Source organism: Kogia breviceps, chromosome 13, assembly GCF_026419965.1.
Source record: "Kogia breviceps isolate mKogBre1 chromosome 13, mKogBre1 haplotype 1, whole genome shotgun sequence".
In the NCBI taxonomy this organism is placed as follows: domain Eukaryota; kingdom Metazoa; phylum Chordata; class Mammalia; order Artiodactyla; family Physeteridae; genus Kogia; species Kogia breviceps.
Window position 1 is genome coordinate 15,529,119 of NC_081322.1, and position 16,226 is coordinate 15,545,344.

Consider the following 16,226-nt stretch of genomic DNA (forward strand, 5'->3'; position numbering starts at 1 on the left):
CTTGCTTACATATAAGTTTACTTTTCTGCCTGAGTCAGTGTAGAATACCCGCCTCATTAATATTAAGAATCTAATAATAAGAAGATACGTATAATGCTAGGCTCATGATGGAGATCATGGATTGTGTTGTATAGTCCAAAATATCCCTTCACATTTCTTTCTAAACTTAGTAAACAAGATAGTGATGTGAAAAAATATAGCAGCTTTCTGTTAAATATTTTTGAACATTAAATCATCTGAGATATGTTCTAGAAAGATGATCTCAGTATAGGAAGAGGGAACTGGTGTTTGGGCTCTGATGTATCAAAATGCTCCTATATTTGCCATCTTTAACTAACTCATGTTTTGATTACAGTACTGATTAGGTAAGGATGCTCTGCTCCACTTAACACTCTTGCCCAAGTGGCAGCTTCCATCAAAATCCCTAAACCATCTCTGACACCAGGCTGGGTTAACAGCTTATTGAATGCTAGGGAATAATAAACAGCAAATACTTTCTCTTGACTCTGCGGCAAACATTACATAACCTAATGTTTACATCTCAGAAGTTCCCTTATATCCTGTGGGATCCCAGGATGTGTCCAGATAGTGGTAGAAAAGTAGCTTTTCCTGTAGTGTAGAGTAGTGCTGAGCAATGGCTGCTGAACATGGGCTGTATTTCTAAACTTTGCATTTGGATGGGGTCATTTGACTAAGGTTCGACTAATAGTGGTTGAGAAGAAAATACATGTACCACTTCTAGTCCTGGACCCATAGGCATCTCCCACACTACTCTCTGTTTTCTCCCAGCCAATACCTCCATCAGCACATCCATACTTTCCTCTGCTTAGATCCACAGTGCTGCCCATTGTCTTGCCCTGCCTTACAGACCCGACAGCTCCTTGTGTGACTGGTCATTATAACACTGAGAGTTTGGCGCAGCATTTAACTTAGATCTTGCTCAGTCCTTCTTGAAGATCAACACAAAACCAAAAGTACACAAATGATATCAAGTTTCTGTGATGAAAACTATATACACAAATCTTCACTTCCCATTTTACTATGAAGATAGTTAGTGAAAACATCCCCTTTTCACTGCCTGTGTACTTGCTATTCTGGGTGTGTGTGTGTGTGCACATAACCATGAACACACGGTGTATATATACACACATATGCATATATGTATTTCCTATCATATATGTACAGTATATCATATGTGTGCATCTCTATGTATGTATTTCAATGTTAAAATTCGAATAAAATTTTTGGTCAGTTATAACATCAATCATTTCAGTCTCCCAACCACACAATTCCTTGTCTTTGCAATCTCTCCTTTAAGGTAAAGTGAAAATTATTTCATCAGTTTCATATACATTTCTAAGTCTTGGTTTCTGAAGACTATGAGCATAAACAACATAGAAACAAGAAGTTACTCTCATAGCCCCTTTCCTCTCTCCTCTCTCTCTCTCACACACACACACACACACACAAACACACACAAAGTGCCTTCAGAGAAAATGCTCTGTCTAAATATAATAGAAAATAATACCAGACCACCAAAAAAGGAAAAATACTTACCTTATTTGAGGCTGAATAACACAATAAAAAACAAATGAAATCAGGGACATTTTGGTTCTTTGATTTGTATTTATGTTACTGAATGGTCCAGGCAAGTGGTTTTCACATAATAAGAGTTTTTTTGTTCAACAAAACAGTAATCAAACCCCCACATATTTTATAAATCAGAAAACATGTCAGCCACACTGAAAACAAAATGAGAACAGAAGTTTGCTTACATATTTCCATTCTCATGAAGGCTTCAGAATTTCTCTACATGTTTGTTTTGGGGTAGGAGGTTATATTCCTGTGAAGTCAAACTCACCATGACACATAATTCACCTTCTTCTGAATAATTATTGCCATAATTGAGCATCTCCTGTATGAAGCTAAGGAAGTTTGTTCAGGAGTGTTTATCCTTGAAGGTTTGAAGCAGCTTCATTTCTCCATCACTTCCCTCATTTTTAATATGTCAGAAATAGCCTAACCTTTTCTTTGTTTCATTTTGATGTGTGTTATGTACTGAATTTTGTGTTCCCCCAAAATGCATGTGTTGAGCCCTGCCTCTTGATGTGATTGCCCTGGAGGTGGGGTGTTTGGGAGTCAATTGGGCTTAGGTAAGGTCATGAGGATGGAGCTCCCATTAATGGGATTAGTGCCTTTAAAGAGTGCTAAGGGGATCACTTCCTCTCTCTGCTTTCCACCTTATGAGGATATAACGAGAAGTCTGCAGCCTGGAAGAGGCCCTCTCTGGCACTAACCATGCTGACACCCTGTTCATGGACTTCTAGCCTCCAGAAGTATGAGAAATAAACTTCTGTTGTTTATAAGCCACCCAGTCTATGGGTTCTAAATGTTTTAGTTTTTGTTTTGTTTTTAATATGAGAGGTATTAAAGAATGTTTGTAAGCTGCTGGGGAGAGTATAGACTATATGTCTAGAATAAGTTGTGGACACAAGATGAAAAGTGGATGACTTTAAAAGTGAAGTCCAAAAGGAGGCAAGCATATTCCATTTTTAAGTTAGGCTGGTCTTAGGAACACAAATGGAGTTCCCATTGTTACTGGAGGGAGGATGAAGTACCGGTGTCCAGATTCGTGTGGTTTTGTAGATATAGTAGTAAGAGCATATGGAAGATCTTGTCTTACAGATTTTATTTCACAGTTATACAATAAGAGAGGGAAAAGTATGAAATACTGTTTTCAGAGAACTGGGAAGTAAATTGTCTATGGATATATAGTCCAATAATGAAGCGTAGCTGATAACTCACTTGAGATTTTCATCATTATTTTAAAGTTAAGCCATTTAGCAATGTTGACTGTTCTTACCAGACAAATGCAGTTTCAAAGTTCATGCATAGAGTAGGCAGAAAATAGGGTTTTGATATTGTTGGAATATTTAAATGCAATAAAAATTAAAGTGGAAAGAAAGGACAAACAGATTTCGACTAGCTATAGGGAACAATTACACTAGACTGTGAGATGAGGAAGGAGATAAGTGCTGTGAGGTGAGCGATGGGTGGTAAAAAGGCAGGAAGGTCAAATGTTTATAGTTCTGTTGTTTTAAAGATTAAATGTAATTCTACTCTCCAACTTCTAAGGATATTAGTGGAACTCTCACTTGACTTACTGCCTCACAATTCCCTATCCTGCTGGCTTTCTGGTCAGTATGATGTTGGTGACAATGTCAGGGAGTCACCTCTGAATGTTATTTTGCACAAATCTTACAAATTTCAGTTTCCTTATGGTTATTTTGTCACTCTCAAAACTTCCACGAATACTGAACAAATACTGTTGAACAGACACATCGCTGACTATTAATTAATTAATTTAGTCCTCTCAATCCATTCTGCTCTTTTAAACTCGGATGTTTTATTCTTGCTTACATCTCCCTATATATCTGCTCTTTATTCTCCTTGCTACCATATCATCTGTTCTACCCCCTGAAAGAAATACCCCATCCTTTGATTTTTCATTTTTCTTCCAACTTCCTGTCATTCAACGTACAAACTTTACTATATCTAAATATATTATTTTCTCCAATTTCCTGGAACAAGATGTCCTTCCTTCTGTCTGAGGGACATTTCATTTCTCATTTCTCTTGGAACTTCTTCCATCAGCTACCTCATCTTCTCTTATAGTGACTCTCACTCCATGAACTTTACTCTTCCATCAATAAACAGGGCCAAGTCTTTCTCACTCACCTTTGTCAAAATCCCTTTACTCTTTCCTTCCCATTATTAACATCTTCAAGTTTCATAAAATATTAATTTCTATACTATAAATTTACTCACCCTTCCTCTACCCCTCCCCCTACTTATTTAGACATCAACCTAGTACAAATCTTTTACCTCCATCATTTACTAACACTAATCAATCCCATGAATTTCCTTCCAACTGAAAAACCTAATGGGTAATTTTTCATCACATGTTACTGAAATATTTTGATACAGCTAATACTGTTCATGTCTACTTTAAATGAAATTTTCCTTTTATTCTTTCATCTTCATTCAACAGGTTTTTTTTTAATTTTCTGACATCTATTCTCATCATCCTTTGTGGAGATCAGGTCTCTTCTTTCTTTGGAGCTTTATGTTCCTCCATGTTTGATCCTGACACACTGCTTTTCTCTCTCCACACTCATCCTGGCAAACCTTTCCACTGAACTTATTTTAACTCTCAAAGACTTTCAAATATATCTCTAGGCATGACCTTCTCCTTGCTCCTGAGACAAAAAGACCTTTGCACAGATCAATCTGAAGGCCTCAGAATCCATAATTTTGTTAATGTGTTAGTTATAATCTATTACATATCTCTGTTAGTAACATAATTATTCAATAATATAAACCAGAAGTATTAAGAGTATTCACGAGATTGTGTATCCTTTCTCCAAGTACCCAACACCTAACCTATTCTGACAGAAATGTTTTCTGAATATGTAATGTTTAATTTTTTTTACTCTATTCCTATTTTTCTATTTCTATTTCCACTGTTCTTGTTCATATCTTATCAAATCCCTTCCAGAACATTTCAATTGCTATTTTACTATACTATAAGAAGTTCAACATAGTTTCCATAAAGAGAGCAAAGCCAAGTTCTTTTTTAAAAAAATTTTTATGTATTTATTTATTTTGGGCTGTGTTGGGTCTTCATTTCTGTGAGTAGGCTTTCTCTAGTTGCAGCGAGCGGGGGCCACTCTTCATCGCGGTCCACGGGCCGCCCACTGTTGTGGCCTCTCTTGCTGTGGAGCACGAGCTCCAGATGCGCAGGCTCAGTATTGGGGCTCACGGGCCTAGTTGCTCTGCGGCATGTGAGATCTTCCCAGACCAGGTCTCGAACCCGTGTCCCCTGCATTGGCAGGCAGATTCTCAACCACTGTGCCACCAGGGAAGCCCAAAGCCAAGTTATTTAACAGTTAAGTCAGTGGTTCTGTAACTCTGTAACTTTAGTCTTGTCTCCTAGTTCCTGGAAGGGTCTCCTGAAACTTCTTTTACTAGGCCTACTTCCATTCTTTATTACTCAGTTTGAGTAACGTCTTCTGGAAGCCTTTCCTGAAAACCCAGGTAATGGCAAATGCTCTACTAAGCTCACATAGAAATTTCCTCTGATGTACGTCCCTCATCTTCTTGTAGTTATCATACTTTTCTAACAAAACCATGCTATTTCTATTTTCATTGTTGATATATAGCATAGTACCTGACATTTTGTACCGTAACATCTTACGGAAAAACCCCGAATGAACTTTTTGGCCAACCCAATGTTATATGAATTAAAAATCATGTTAAGTCAGCTGAGTATGACTAATCTTCTAGGACATTTCTGTCAATGGAACGTGTACCCTCTCATCAGGCAATTACATTATTTCTAATTATGATAATAGTTAATATTTCCTGAGTATCTACTATGTGACAGACTCTTCTAAGTTTTTCACTTGAATTGTCCCTGAAAAGTATTTATTATTATTATTATTATTATCTCTGCTGTTTTAGCTGGGAAAATTAGGGCATGAAGAGTCTGAGGGATAGCTAACCATGGTCAAAAGGTTAGTAAGTGATGGAGATTGATTTCAAAACCTGAGAGTCCTATTCAATAGTGTTTTGAACCTCTAGCCTATTTTGACATGGTGGGTTTTCATCTTCATCTTTCCGGAGACAGAGTAAAAGAACATATATTACTTTGATATACTTATTTAGAGGTCAAAGTCAAGTGAGTGACAGGTCTAGATCTAGCTATACATTTCTATATGTCAATATTGATATTGAAAAATAGAGCTATATCTCCACACATAGATAGAGTAATGTTGATCTTTAACCTGAATTTGAAGACATAGTATCAAGTAATGAGTGTCCAAGAACAAGCATTATGGGTTCAAATGGTTTTTCAGAGGTGGCATCCCAGCAGAGTCGGCATTCAAATGATGTTCCTACATCTCTTTGTTGTTAAGGCACTGTGTTATCTGGCATAAGCTGTTATAAGTTATGCATGAGGAGAAGCCAGGCAGAGCAATAAGATTCAAGAATGAAAGGTTCAGTGACAAAGAGGAGGATGTGGAAGCAGGTCCAGGGGAATTTAAAAGGAGCTCTGAAAAGACTCAGGCATGGGAAACCAGGCTTGCATTATACATTGGCACATGTGGGAATTCTCACTGCAATACCCCAGATCCGGTATAATCTTTTCATTATGAGAGTTATTATGGTTTTAAATCAATTTTTTACAGGGATTCCTTTTGAGCTTCTAGGAACTCAGTTTCCTTTAGGGGAAAAAATTACTTTCCCCTCTTTCAACAGACATTTTCTGCTACTTGATATACAAAATACTTCAAATTCCTAGGAGCTAAAAGGCAAGATATAGAGGTCAAAGTATTAACATTCAGTTTAGTATTTAAAATTTATTATAAAGTTCAGACTCTAATATGTGTCAAGTATGCCTTATGTTCATTCAAAGAGCACATTAGTGCAGTAACAAATCCTAATACTGTCTGTGTATTTCCTAAGCAGAAGCCTGAAAATTTACCTGCTGATAGAGAGTCATAGAGCTCTAAAAACAGTGAGATGCTATGGGGAGAGATGAAAGGCTATTGCCACCCCACACATCAGGCTTCCAGCTAAAGATCCCTAGTGTAGTAGATTGGGGAAGTAATATGGGCACTTCCCAGAGATTTTTGAAACTTATAATTAGGGAGAAATCTCCTCTAGTTCATTCAGAATGGCTCTGGGAAACGTGAATCCCATAAGGTTTGAAAACTAATTTTCTTTGTTTAAAAACTGTGTAGAGACTATCAAATTGTTCCTTGATTCAAAGCTTCTTTACTGAAAATACTGTATCACTCTATGTGAGACAATTTTATTTTTCCATGCTTTAACTTTTATCTTTTTTTAGTTCTTTTGGACAGTGTGGAAACCAGAAGTAGCCAGCAATGACCATTTTCAGCCATTGTCAAATTCTAGTCCCTCATTCATCTATGGTAAGGATAAGACAGAAAGTCTTATAATTATAAATGTCTGTTTAATTTCATTGCTATGTTGCTTAGCATAACATCCTGTGCATTTTTAAAGTACTGTATATCATGTGATAGATGTCTTAACAAAACATCTCTCAAGTAGTTATGTGCTGCAACTTTTCTTGCTTAGTGGACACCTGCTGTCATACTTTGTAATTTCTGGAGACTTTAACATGAGCACTCCCCCTACTCAGTCACATTTTGCAACAAACAATGATGCTAATAAAGATAACAATGGTTAGATAGAGACACCAAATACCAAGTAAGTGCTTTATTATGTAAGTACAGGATTTCCATCAGTCTGAAGTGTATATTATAATATTACTAACATGAGCATACAGAACCTAACAGAGGTTAAGTCTCTTGAGAAAATCACAAATCTAATTAGGCACAGAGTCAAAATCCGAGCTCAAGTTGTTTGACTACAAAGCTCAAACTTTAACTCCTATGAAACTGTACCTATGAATTCAAACTCCTTACCATGACCTGAAAATGCACCTGCTTCACTTGATCCCATTACATTTATCTCATTTTCTTTCACCACTGCCCTAATGATGTGAGTGTAACACACACTCACATTTTTGAATTGAAAACTTTGTCATTGTCTATACTCTGAATCACCTACTTCCTTCTTCTCTTTACCTTTCTCTTAAATTTTATATCTCCAGGAATCTTTAAATATTCCAGGTTTTCATTATTCTCAAAATCCCAGAACACTTAGCTTATGGTTGCGTAGCAAAAGATTTAAAGAGATGCAAAAGAGAATCAATTTAATTTGCCAGTCAAGCTCAGGGACAAGGAGCTAATCAGAAGGAAGGGTTTAGGAAGACAGGCTTCCAGCAGAGGGCGTGCTACCCCAGCCCAGGCTCCTTCCTCAGTGCTCAGCTGCCCTCCACTGGAAAACAAAAGCCAGAGGAGCAGTGTGCTTCCTGTCAATCCCCTAGTGCTAAAAGAAGGAAAGCAAAAGGATCTACAGAAACAAACTTGGACTGCAGTGAGATGCCGTCGGGCCCGAGTTATTTAACTGGTTAAGATCGTTTTGATCAAGGTTTTCTGTAGGCTCCAGGGTACAAAAGAAATGAAAGTGCAGCCCTGCGACTTGAGCACAGGTGCCAACACACAAAGACAGCGATAGTGGATCAATAGCATTCGTGAGAACAATAGCCCAGGAGCACCATCAGCTTGGCGGTAGCAGTGTCTTGTTAGTGCAGCATTTGTCCTTGGAGGTGGCAGCATAGGTCAGGAGGCGTTTGAACACCACCCTGAGGCTACTGCGTTCCACCTAAACACTGGGAACTGAGATCCTGGGGATGCCCAAAATTCTGAATTTACCACTCTCACCCCCAGGCTTTTGGAGGTGGAGTTTGGTCTAGCCTAGGTCCAGCTGATACTATGCTATAATAGAAAAGACATATTGCTATTGTCTACCTCAACTTCACCTTCAGCCTGATGGAGCCTGACAGAACACAGAACAAGGCCTGTTACTGCTGCTGATGAGGTTTATACACATTTTGAATGTATTTATGCATCCAGTTACATAAGTTTTGTAAATCTTGTGGGAATCATAACCATATTTCATTTACTTACTCTATAATCATTTATCGAAGTCCTACTATGGAGGCACTAGGTATACCATGGTTAAGTTTCCTGTCTTTATTGAGCTTAAAGTCTGGAGAAGAATCGGAGAGTAAGTACATAAACAAACAGGCAAATGTAGAATCACAAATTGTGATAAGATGAAGGAAAGAACTGAGTAGGGGACGGAGGAGTGGTGATGAGGAGAGAGGTAAGGAGGTACCTGAATAAGGACATAAGGGATGTGATTTTTAGGTTGAGAATGGTGGTTACCCGGGAAAGCCTTCTAGGCAGAAGGATTTGGTTAAGAAAAGGGGCTGGGGAAGGAAATGGCTCAGTGTTTGGGGACAGTAAGGATGCTGGGGACTTCCCTGGTGGCACAGGGGTTAAGCGTCTGCCTACCAACATAGGGGACACCGGTTCAAGCCCACACGTCGTGGAACAACTAAACCTGTGATCCACAACTACTGAGCCTGTGCGCTAGAGCCCACGAGCCACAAACTCTGAGCCCACATGCCACAACTACTGAAGCCCATGCACCTAGAGACCGTGGACTGAAACAAAGAGTAGCTAGCCCCTGCTCGCCGCAACTAGAGAAAGCCTGCACGCAGTGACGAAGACCCAACACAGCCAAAAATAAATAAATAAATAATAAATAAATAAACACACACACACACACACACACACACACACACACCCCACACACACACAAGGATGCTGGTGGGACTGCAGCGAGCTAGGTGGGAGGAGAGCCCAATGAGATAAGGATGCAAGGCAGGTGGGGCCTAGGTGACGCATGGCCTGGCAAGCCAGGATGAGGATGCTAGATTCAGCTGGGATAGTGGCTGAGAGCACACACACTGACACCAGCCACTGTGAGAAGAGTCTGGCTTCCTGCACTGAGTGATTTTGGGGAAGTTTTTTAACTTTTCTCTACTTCATATTTTTTACCTGTAAATATGGGAATAGTAATAGCAGCTACTTCATAGGTTGATTTAAGGAATGTTCGAGTTAATAAATGCACAGCACTTAGACTAGGGTGTTACTCCGTCTTTGTGTGGGGGGGAGATGGGGGAGAGAGAGAAAGAGACTCAAGGGTTTTAATGAGAGGAGAGATATGATCAGAGTTGCGTTTTAAAGATATAACCCTGCCGTTTGAGTGGAAAATGAATAGGAAAATGAAGAATTGACATGGAAAGGATAAAAATGTCAATGTAGGGTCTTAATACAGTGCTTTGACGTTAGATGTTATTCACTAATTATGCAATATACTCTAGCTTGCACTCTCCTTTTTTCCTGTTACTTTTTAAATACTTTTAACTTGCTTGAATATTTAGTATGAAGGTCATGTGTCATAGTAATAATGTAGTGACAAAAATATTTTGAATGCTTTTGTCATCTCTAGAAGAATGATTGTAAAGTCTAGTAATATTCATTTTATTAAAATGAAAATATTGAGAGTAAAATAGTTCCTAATTAATTTATTTATTCAGCAGATATTTATTCAAAACTAATTATATGCCAGACATTCTTCTAGTTACTTAGAATGTAGAACAAACACAAGAGCCTGTCTTATGAACTTTATATTGTTTTTGGCAAGGCAAAGTAGTGACCTAACATAGCTGAAAATTCTATACCTGAGAGATAGTTGCTCAAAGTATAAAATAAATATTAATCCTATTTAGTGCATTAAAATTTCACTCAGCTTGATAGAATTTAGTCGGGCTTCTTCCTGAGTCTAGGCCCTGACCTTTCTTTTCTTAGGACATTTTCTTTAAAAAACTTGCAATTTTAAATTCTTTCTCTGCCCCTTTTAGATGAAAATCTTCTTAAAAGCCATTTTTGACAGTTTTATGACCCAGGGATGTCTCTCTCTCGGACCTAGAATCCGTTCCTTTGAAATGTAATCTTCAAGGAAGATTATGCCACTATGTTCCATCTGTGTGAAGGGTGGGAGCCTCATTTCTGATGAGCACTGATGAGCAACACTGATGGCCTCAGCACAGAGAAAAGCGTTTGCAAAGGTAGGAATATCTCAATGTGCAGCACACATCTCATTGGTCAACTTCTTTCTAGAACTTTCTCACTAGTTCCCAGCACTTAGAACTCTCTTGCTTTTGTTTCAGCAGAGGTGAGTTTAGTTGGGGTTCTGCTCTCTCTTCTGTACTACTGTAGTCTTATAAAGTCTTCCTTACAGTTTAAATTTGTCTGGTGCAATTTTTGCCTTGACATACCAACATAAGGCTCTAGCACAATTTATAGATCCTTGAGGAAATGCAATTTTGTTGAGGATGTTAATATAATTACCTAAAGTTGGGGATTGGGGAAAGTGAGAGTATGTACATGTGTGTGTGAGCATGTGAGTGTGTAAAACATGTTCATGGTATATCAACAGGAGCAATGAATAACTGATATCTGAAGTTTCTGGAGAAAAAAATAAAGTTCAGGAGTCTTTATTGTCTAAAATAAATTTTCCAAGAATCATTAAAAACTGAACTTAATAATGTCTGTCAAAAATGAAAACCAAGAAAAATGGATCTATAAAAAGAAGTTGCCATTTATGAGGAAATTTTTTTTAATTATGTCTCTAGATGTCAATGTATACCAAAGCATACTGGAATTATGCTATCTAAATTATGCTAGTCTGGGGATAAAGTATCTCTAAGTAATGAGAGTAGTTTTAAATTACTGCATTTGTCCAACAAGTAGCCAATAGGGAAATTTAATTGTGAAGTTCATGCTTATTATCTTAACTTAAAATGAATTCTGTCTACTAGTTTGAGTCAAATTACCATATATATTGGACCCTATTCACGTGGTAGACAAAAAGTACATTAATTTGTGCTTTGGAAGAGAATTTCATAATCTAATTTTTTAAGCTCAAAAAAGAAAAAAAATAAATGCACATCCATAACTTATAGCATGAATGATAATGGGTAAATAAATTTCAGTGTTTTACAGAAAAAGAATCCAAGCTGTAAAATAGTATCCATCATCTTGTACACCCAGCCTGTTGGAATTCAGTTGGCATTAGCTAAAGACAAAAAAAAAAATACACAGAAAGAGCCAGGAGCCAAGTTTTCTTCCTTTTAAGTGAGATGACCTGACAGCTGACATCAGTGATATTTAACAGATATTCCGGTAGTGCCAGTGATTTATCTCACATATCACTGAAGAGTGGAATGGTAAATAAACTTTATATCTGTGTGACAGTGATGACCACAATTCAATTTCTGCAGCTATGACAAGAGTAGAAAGACCTGGAAGAAACTAAAATTAGGCATTTATGTACATTAATGGGTCTGCAAATGTGGCATATTCATTTAACTGGCTTCTTTTCTGAGGACTTCTTTGAATTAAATTGTAATGGAAAAAATTTGTTCAATGTTTATATCTTAAACCGTTTGTGATCTGGCATTTAAATAGTATCTAAACATACATCAAAATCAGATTGGGTACCTATTAAAGGAAAGAAAGTATTCATGACATCCTAAAAAAATCATCAAAGGAAACTAAAAATGTTTTAACAGATCTTCTCTTGCTAAGGTAAAACTAAATGTAATGATATGTATAGATGGAAAAACTATTAGAAAGACTTATTAATGCTTTTCTGTTGCCTCTATTACATCCCTCAATGTTGATATCTTTTGAGATTTTGGCAATTTGTTGTATGTTTAGTTTAAATTAAAATGTACTAAGAAGGAGCCCAATCATAAAGATCTCCCTTGTGCATTGTCTACAATCCTTTTTAAAACTTTCAAAAATTCTCCTTCAAATATCAATCCATAACCACAAAAGTGACTCTGAATTACATTATCTTTTAAAAAATAAATCTCCTAGATTTAATTTGTTGCACACAAGTTAACCATCTTTAGTGAATCTAAGGTTGATCATGTTGGTTTTAATGTGGAAGAGGGGAGGACAAATGTAGAGCATGGAGAATCACTGTGGACACATGTGCCTTGATAGGTAACATACTAGAGGTAGGTGACAAGGGACAGCAAAGGGGTGATGGTTTGGGAAGATTGAAATGACATAGGGGGTGAAGGAGGGCTTCACAGAGCAACATGTCTCACTAGAAAAGCTTAATCATTTTCCCAAGGTTAGTGTCTAGTCAAATCATTTTTAACTTTTTTTTTTTTTTTTTTTTTTGCAGTACATGGGCCTCTCACTGTTGTGGCCTCTCCCATTGTGGAGCACAGGCTCCAGACGTGCAGGCTCAGTGGCCATGGCTCATGGGCCTAGCCGCTCTGCAGCACGTGAGATCTTCCCGGACCGATCAAGTAGTATTTGTCTTTCTCTGACTGGTTTATTTCAGTTATCATAATCTCCTCCAGATCCATCTATAATGTTTCACATGGAAGGATTTCCTTCTGTTTCTGTGGCTGAATTTGTCATTGGACACATAAGTTATTTCCATAGGTAGACTAGTATGAATAATGCTGCAGTCAACATGGGAGTCCAGATATCTGAGATAATGATTTAACTTCCTTTAGATATATACACAAAAGTGGGATTGCTGGATCATATGGTAGTTCTATTTTTGTTTTTGAGGAACCACCATACCGTGTTTGATAGTGGCTATACCAATTTACATTCCTACCAAGAGTAGACAAAGGTGACTTTTTCTTCATATCTTCAACAGTATTTGTGATCTCTTGTCTCTTTGATTATAGCCATTCTATCAGGTGTGAAGTTATATCTCATTGTGGTCTTGATTTGTATTTCTTGGATTATTAATGAAGTTGAGCATCTTTTCATATACCAGTTGGGCATTTGTAACAATGTCTATTCAGGTTCTTGTTTGTTTCTTAATTGGGTTATTTGGATTTGTTGTTGTTGTTCTTGAGTTATATGAGTTCCTTCTTATTTTGGATATTATTCCCTTATCAGATACATGGTTAGCAAATATTTTCTCCCATTTCATAGATTGCATTATTGTTTTGTTAATGTTTCCTTTGCTGTACAGAGCTTTTTAGTTTGATATAGTCCCACTGTTCTCTTTCATTGGTTTATGTATCTCTTTTTCAATGAGTACCATACTGTTTTGATTACCATATATTTGTAATGTAATCTGAAATCAGGAAATATGATGCCTACAGCTTTGTTCTACTTGCTCAAGATTGTTCAGGCTATTTTATGGATCCATATATACTTAGGTCTTATTTTCTCTATTTCTGTGCAAAACATCACTGGAATTTTGATAGGGATTGCATTGAATCTTTATATTGCTTTGGGTGGTATGGATATTTTAACAATATCTATTCTTCTAATCCATGAAAACAAAATGTCTTTTTGTTTATTGGCATTTTCAATTTCTTTCATCTATTTCTTATAGTTTTCAGCAGACAGCTCTTTCACCTCCTTGGTTAAAATTTTTTCCTAAGTATTTTATTCTTGTCAATGTTATTATATCAATAAAGCTCATGTTATTATTTTTTCTTCATTCTCTATTACCTGAATAAGAAAACATGATTCATTCAATTGAGTGATTCTCTGAATTTTTAAGATTCTTGGTTAATAAGATCAAATATTTAATATAATTACCTTAAAAGTTAATTCTTCAAAATATGTACTAGAAAGGCTAATTCACACATAGCAAAGTACATTTCATAAAACTCATAAAGATTTTATCATACAAATATATGGGGAAATATACTATTTAAGAAAAACATAACTCATCAAGGAAAGTAGAATAATTAGTATATGGAACATATTTTTTAATTAATAAGAAAAGGCCTGCTGAATTTAGAAGATACTAAGGGGCTTAATCTAGATGACAGTAAATAAAGCCAAAGAAGATAATTATTTTTCATAGTAACATAAGAAAAATTTGGCATCTCTTGGCAACTAGAAAAAGGTGATGAAAGGACAAAACAGGAGACATGAGCAGTTACATCAAATCTAGGCTGTAGAGGAGAGTCAATAAGAGATCCTCCAAGCAATAAGTGGTCAGTAAAACGTAGTTTAATAAAGGCTAATATTCAGTTTTTAGTTGACGCTCATACAGTACTATACTATTAGTTTTCATTATTTTCCTCAGATCTTCAGTAAAATCTTGGCCCACAGTCTTGTTTTAATGGTCTTTTGAAAAGCAAGGGATTGGGAGTAATGTCCACTGGTGATCAACATGGTCTGAAAACCTAACACCAATGAGAATCAAGCACATGGATGGAGAAGTTGATGGAGGTAAAAAACTGGAGCTGGGAGTCATAGGAAAAACCATAAGGAACTACAGTCCCCCCCATTCCCAACAATCCCAGAAAAAGTTTATGGAATATACTTGTTTTCCCAGCACATGAACGCTCAAGCAGTTGTAACAAGCTATTAAATATGAGGGTTAAAACAATAAACTGAAAAAATTTGGTACCCAAAGGCAGCTGAAATTTTGATTCCAAATATATGTAAGCTATTACAATAGGAATAATAAGTATCCAATACCTAGGTCAAGAATAATAAAATTTTATGTTTATTGAATGTTAATCATTATCTTATGGCTACTAAGTGTAGCTCTTCCTATGTATAGGTAGAGAGCTATAGAGCAACAAGTATACTTACAGAAAAACAAATTCTAAAAATAAGATAATCTTCCTAAAGTTATCAATTAAAAATATAAAAAAAATTAAATTTGGAAATTATTTTATATATTTATCTCAGTGAAAAATTCAAATATCAATTGTTTATTTAAAACCTGAAATATTCATTCATTTGTCTGCTTAATACTCACTTTTATGTCAATATCTTTATTACATGCTGTGAGGAAATTTTAAACCTTTTTCTACTGTGCCTTTAAGTAAGCAATTGATTCATACTTTGAAATAAAAAATGCAAATAACCTTGATTTTAGCATTTCGTTTCAAAATAAAAAGTACTTCAAAAGCTTAGTCTAAATTTGCATATCACAAGAACAGATGAATTCTAAATCTGCAAAAATGTTTATTCATGATTATTATTATTCATATGTTCAGAGATTGTTACAATAATACAGAATTATTAAAAATAATACAGATTGTTAAAAATTGGCTCTTGATATTCCAAGTTCATAATACTTTGTTATGCGCAAAGCAATAAATTAATGAAACAATATTTAAATGAATAATATTCATTTTTAATGTCAGAGTCACCTTAAGCATAGAACATCATCTGTTTTAAAAAATATAGGTACCACTATATACTTCCCCTAAACATAATAAAAATAAGTTCTTAGCATTTTGTAGGACATGAATATAATCAACTACCAGCTTCTTTATAAAAATAATGTTGGGATTTGAGTGTGGAATTTTTTAAGGGAATACAGTAGTAATATAAAATTAGGTGGCCACTTGCATTTATTAAACAGTGATCAACCATTTTTTTAAAGTATGTTTGCTAATCCTTCATCTCTGGCTCAATTCCAATTTAAATAATTGTTTATACATATTATTTTACAATTTCTTTCCAGTGAAGTAATCTTTAAAGTCTGCCTTAAATCACAAATGGTATTTTCTTATTAGTAATCTCTGGCTTTCTCTTAGAATAGAAAACAGGTGCTTAACTTGGCAACTTGGAAGCTATAGCTGCAAGCTTGTCCCTGGCATTCACTTTCCATGGAGCAACATTCAAGTCATCAAGGTGTCA